This window comes from Dasypus novemcinctus, chromosome 14 (genome assembly GCF_030445035.2).
Source record: "Dasypus novemcinctus isolate mDasNov1 chromosome 14, mDasNov1.1.hap2, whole genome shotgun sequence".
Lineage (NCBI taxonomy): Eukaryota > Metazoa > Chordata > Mammalia > Cingulata > Dasypodidae > Dasypus > Dasypus novemcinctus.
Genome location: NC_080686.1, coordinates 10836583 through 10842403, shown reverse-complemented (window position 1 = coordinate 10842403; position 5821 = coordinate 10836583). Strand labels below are relative to the sequence as shown.

The 5821-nt window shown below is 52.0% G+C and overlaps 1 non-coding gene across 1 annotated transcript; it reads right to left on the bottom strand.

The window, feature by feature from the left end:
• Positions 1 to 254: 254 nt before the first annotated feature.
• On the bottom strand, positions 255 to 384 carry LOC111766043 (small nucleolar RNA SNORA38). The gene has a single exon (XR_002798209.2). It is a non-coding gene; the product is annotated as a small nucleolar RNA SNORA38 (small nucleolar RNA).
• Between the last annotated feature and the right edge of the window lie 5437 nt (positions 385 to 5821).

The window sequence follows — 5821 nt, the reverse complement described above, 5'->3', positions numbered from 1 at the left end:
GATTTAAATATAGACCATGACTGAAGCCATGGGAGACAGGCTTAGGCGCAAACCCACAGTGAAAGCATGAATTATCCCATGACTGTAATCCTAGGAAGAGTAGCAAAAAGGTGGGAGCATAAATTTCCTTACAGGAATTAAGTGGCTTGTAAGTTTACTTTTCTTAGAAATAATCATTTCGGAGAATTTCCTGATGGAACACTTGGTACACTGCTGTTCTATAAGGACACTGATCATCTCATAGTATTTTCTGCGTCTTCGGCAAGGGTGATCTTGAGCCTGCGGGAGCGAGCTGGCTCCAGACTTCTCCAAGCCCACATCTCTTTGCCTCCAATTCTTACATGTCCGAGGACAGGGAACCACAGACATGCTTTTGAAGGAGGGTGATAAGTCTCTTTGAAAACTTCATGCTGAAATACTTTATCTGCAGCCCAAACCTCTCCCCTGAACTCCAGATAGAGATATCCAGCTAACTATTCAAAATCACACTTGTACGTCTACTAGATGTCTCGAACCCAGCAGCTTCAAGTGCATCCCTTGTTCTTCCCCAAGCTCCACTCCAGCCTCCCCAGGCCAAGGCCAAGGCTGACTCCCTCTTAGTTACTCAAGCCCAAACCTTGGCATGGCCCTCAGAGTCCCTCCTTTTCTCATATAGCAAATGTTGTTGACTACATCTCCCAATAATGTCCAGAGTCTGGCTACCTTTCACCATCTCCAATGACCGCTCTGGTCCCAAATGCCCTCAGGTCTCCCTGGACAATGCAATAATTGCTCTGGTGGCTGCCTGCAAAGTCCCATTGTGTCCACGCCTCCTTATAGCACTGCTCTCCTGCAGGGACTGGGGTCGGGGCCCATAGCCAGAGTGGAGATTCGGAAAGCACTTGCAGCCCTGGAGGCCCAGCTGTCCTGTCTGATGATCAGCCTCATGGGCTGCCCTGCCTCCCCAGCCAACCACCAGCCACCCTCCAGGAGAGGATCTGCCTGCTGAGCTGACCTCCCTTACAGGTGCCCTTGGAGCCAAGATGTGCAGGTAAGCAGAAGCTGTCAGTGCGCAGACACTAGGACAAGTCCCGCCCTCCCAGCATCATGTCCTGTCAAGTCCCCGGAAGCCAATGGCCCACAGAATCCTAGGTGAGTCCGTGGTGGTGGTTTTGGGGTTTTTTTTTAAAGATTTATTTATTTATTTCCCTCCCCTTCCCCCCCCTTGTCTGCTCTCTGTGTCCATTCGCTGTGTGTTCTTCTGTGCCTGCTTGCAAGGCAATACTGGGAATCTGTGTCACTTTTGTTGCCTCATCTTGCTTCGTCAGCTCTTCGTGTGCGCGGCACCACTCCTGGGCGGGCTATGCTTTCGTGTGGGGCAGCTCTTCTTGCACATGGGGCATCCCTACACGGGGGGCACGCCTACACGGGGGGCACCCCTGCGTGGGACGGCACTCCTTGCGTGTGCAGCACTGCCACGCACCACTCGGGCCAGGAGGCCCTGGGTACTGAACCCTGGACTTCCTATGAGGTAGGCGGACGCTCTGTCAGCTGAGCCACGTCGGCTTCTCAGTGTGGTGGCTCTAAGGGCTCGCCTTGGAGGGATTTGTTCCGCAGCCTCTCAGATGATCTTCCTCTTGCACGCTGGCTCCTCCACCATCAGTTCTCAGCTTGTTGGTTCGTCTGGTGTTGGTGTCTCATTATTATTGAAATAATGGAAATACTCTCACAATGATTGAAGTGATGAATGCACAACTATGCGATTATACCAAACACCATTGATTGTACACTTCGGATGGATTCCCTGTTTTATTAATATGGATCAATAAAGTTGATTTGTTTAAAAAAAAAAAAAGGGAAGATAGAGCGGTCCTCGATGGGGAGGGGAGGGCGGGAGAAGACTAGACAGAGGGGACAGTGGTCCGGTTAGAAGGAGGAACACCCGTGCGCATTCAGAGGCACACAGTGGGGTGAGGGGCGCGGCGCGGTGGGCAGGATGCCCACCCCCACCCCCCAGGCTGTCAAGCCCTCCCCCCGGGCTGTGTTGAGAAGAGGACAGGACGGTGCCCACGCGTGACAACGCCCTCTCCCCCAGCCTCCCTGCGCTGTCTGCTCTGCCACCACACCCCTCCAAGACCTCACACACAGCTGCCTCTCAGGGAGCCCGCCCCCCCCCCCCCCCCGCCGCCTCATCGCGCCCCTGCCGCGGCCCCTTCACCCCGCTGCACGCTGCTTTATTGCTGTCCCGGGCAGGCGGGGACTTGAGTCTGTTTGGCTGAGCCCCGAATCGGACGGTCCCGGAGTAGGTGCCTGGTAAATTCTAGCTGAACAAGTGAATGGAGGCCGCCGACTTGGCCCAGTGGTTAGGGCATCCGCCTACCACATGGGAGGTCCGAGAAACTCTGGTCCTCCTTGACTGGTGTGGAGCTGGCCCATGCGCAGTGCTGATGCGCGCAAGGAGTGCCCTGCCATGCAGGGCTGTCCCCCGCATAGGGGAGCCCCAGGCGCAAGGAGTGCGCCGGGTAAGGAGAGCCGCCCAGCACGAAAGAAAGTGCAGCCTGCCCAGGAATGGCGCCGCACACACGGAGAGCTGACACAACGAGATGACGGCGCAGCAAAAAGAAACAGATTCCCAAGCCGCTGACAACAGAAGCGGACAAAAGAACATGCAGCAAAAAGAACAGTCAACTGGGGCAGAGGGGAAAGGGAGAGAAAGTAATTAATTAATTAATAGATCTTTTTTTAAAAAGTGAATGGAAATCGAGGAGGCCTGGAGAGCACGCACTGGTCCGCAGCACGCGTGTCAGACCTTGAACCACTCGGGCCCCGGCGGCGTTAGCCGGGGCACACCAGCTCTGAGGCTCCAGCGCCGGCTCTGGGGTCGCCCGGCGCCGGGCGGGCTGGGGAACGCAGACCAGGCTGGACCAAGGGCGGCGTGGCCTCCCAAGGCTCCTCGTGGCGGGCCGCGGCCCGCGCCCTGGCCCTCGGGGAGCCGAGGAAGCCGGCCGAGCCGCGCAGCGCGCGGTGCTTGCTCTCCAGGCGGACCCGCGGCGCTCGGCCTTCGCCCCGGGTCCCGCAGCGCCCAAGGCTGCCGCGGAACGGGCTGCGTGCGGTGGTGACGGCGCAGCCGCGTGCGGGGCGCACGGGTGCCCGCGGGGGGTGACTGAACATCAGGCCCTGACGTCTCCCTGGAGGCGGGGAGCGTCTCTTCCTGCCCGCAGCCGGCTCTGACCATTTGAACGTGACGGCGACTTTCGAATGAATACAAAAATACACAGGAAAGAACTGGGGCTTTTAGCCTGTAGTCCACTAAACACAAACCCAAATGTTTCGTGGCTAGGAGGATGTTTCTTTTTACTCCAAATGTGGTCCTTGCACTGTCCTTCCGTGTGTAATTCAAATTCTCGTAAGCTGATTTCAGGGTGTAAGAAATAGTTCTTATAAATTAAGCTTAGGTAGTCAGGGAGTGGGAGAAAATAATCTGGAGAAGGGTCCAAGGAAAGGAGCATTCCCAAGGCCCTGAGCGCGGGTGGGGAGACCCCAGCCCCAGAGACGGCTCTTTGTTCAGGGACTAAGAGAGGCAGGAGGGCGGGAGGGGGGAGACCAGTCTCGGGAGCCCTCAGCCTCTCCGCCTCCTTACCTGTGGGCCTAAGAACAGTGCCTTCCTGGTCGTGCCAGAGAAGAAATGCGCTAATGCAGGCAGGGGCCCTGAGAGGTGTGGAGGGCTCCTGCTAGCATCAGCCCTGGTGAGACCTGGCAGCACGCTCCCGCAGCCCCTCCTTGATCCCTGGCACCCATCGGATCAGGACAGGCTGAGCACAAGGGGCACAGCCACAAAGAAAACCAGCTCAGCAACCGGAGTGAGCACCGAGGCGGGCCAGTCCTCTGGGGTTCCATCCTGCGCACGGCAGGGGAGGCTTTCCTGGGGAAGCCCCTTCCATGGCAACCCCCCCCCCCCCCCCGACCCTGCAGTAGCCTCACTGCAGTTATCCTTATTAGTTATCACTGGTTTAAAGGGGGCCTGAGAAAGACACCTGTACCTACTTTCAGATGCTGCATCAAACTCAACTTGCTGGGAGACCTTGGGCAGCACACCTGACCTTCAGGAGGCTTCATTAGCCTTGTGGTTGAAAAGTAGCACCATAATAAGAAACAATGAAGTCATGGGTCTAAGCCTTCCTGTTGGAGGAATTTATACCCTGTCTAATGCCCTCTGTTCCCTTTACTTCAATAGCAATGCTTTGGGTACTTCTCAGTTGACACAAGTTTATATAAACTCTTGCCTGCCAATTCTAATAGAGGAAAACCCTTGAGGTTCTACAGAGCAGTTATGTTCACATAAAAACAACATCAAATTCTGCATCGTAATATGTGAAATAGATCCTGCCCAATTTTCAACACTAATGATAATAGAAGGAAACAGTATTTGAAAGAAGGTTGTTTTATAGCTATAATTGCAAACAGTACAGTACTTGGCAGAGGAATCGAGTACAAATAATCTCCAAGGAAGATTAAGCAGCATCATTCTTCTGGTTGACTTTTTCATTAATTACCAGTTACTCAACAGTTATATCTAGACTCCATGCACTCTTGTTTCCCCAGTCCTACAAAACTCGTTCATTTATGCACTCACCAAATGTTTATTAGATGTGGCTGAATGACAGACAAGCTCTCATGCATTTGGGAGGCAGTGGTGAGCAAGACAATCTGGCACTGCTCAGAGCTCAGTCTTCTGATGAAAGGAGATTGAGAAGTGTTACTGCAATAAGTCCCATGACAGGGACAAACATAAGACTTTAAGAGAACCCACAAAAGTTTCTTTACCCAACATCAGAAACCAGGGTTTTTGGAGCTCATGGTAGCATCAGACCTGAAGTGGTGGCAGAACTTAGTAGGGCAAAACTGGGAAGAGAATTTCAAGTAGAGAGACCAAGAAATGTAAAACCTTAATAAATGAGAGCATGAAGTGTTTATGTAAATGCATAGGGATTGAAGATCCTGGTGGTAAGAGATAAGGATAAAGAGTTCAATAAAGGCCATCAAAATGAAGACTTTAACAAATGTAAAGTAAGAATTTTAGACTTTACCTTGAAGAAAATGGAGCGCCATTGGCATATATATGTATAAGAAAAATGTAGAGTGTGGAATCAAGCTAACCAAGGGAAGAAGATGTATATTAGTTTTCTAGGGTTGCTGTAACAAATAATCACAAACTACATGGCTTAGAACAACAAAAATTTATTCTTTCACGGTTCCAGAGGCTTCAAGTCCAAAATCAATGGGTAAGCAGAGCCAAGCTCCCTCTGAAAGATCCAGGCAAGAATCCCTGCTTTCCTCACCCTAGCCTCTTAGAGCTCCAACAATCCTTGTTGTTCCTTGGGCTATAATTGCATCACTCCAATCTCTTCCTCCAACATCACATGACCTTCTTCCCTTCTATAAGTCTTCTGCCTTCACACAGCCTTCTTATAATGCCATCATTCATTGGATTTAGGGCCCACCCTAACCCATCTCAATCCTTAACATCTGCAAAGATCTTATTTCAAAAAAAAAAAAGTCACATTCTGGGGTTCTGGGAGGACATGAATTTTAGGGGGAGACTATTCATCCCTGTACCCGATGTCATAAAGGAGTTGGACACAATGCTATAAGAGGTCAAGTCAGCAAAGGCAAGTATGGGTTAAGGTGACTAACTCTAACTGCTATAACAAATCCCCAAATCTCAGTAACTGGATTCCCATTCACACCAAGTCCAGTAGATGTTCCTAGTGAGTAGCAGCCACGTGGCCACAAGAAGGCTGGAAAGTGTCACCTTGCTGTGTGCCTATTATGACAAGAAACA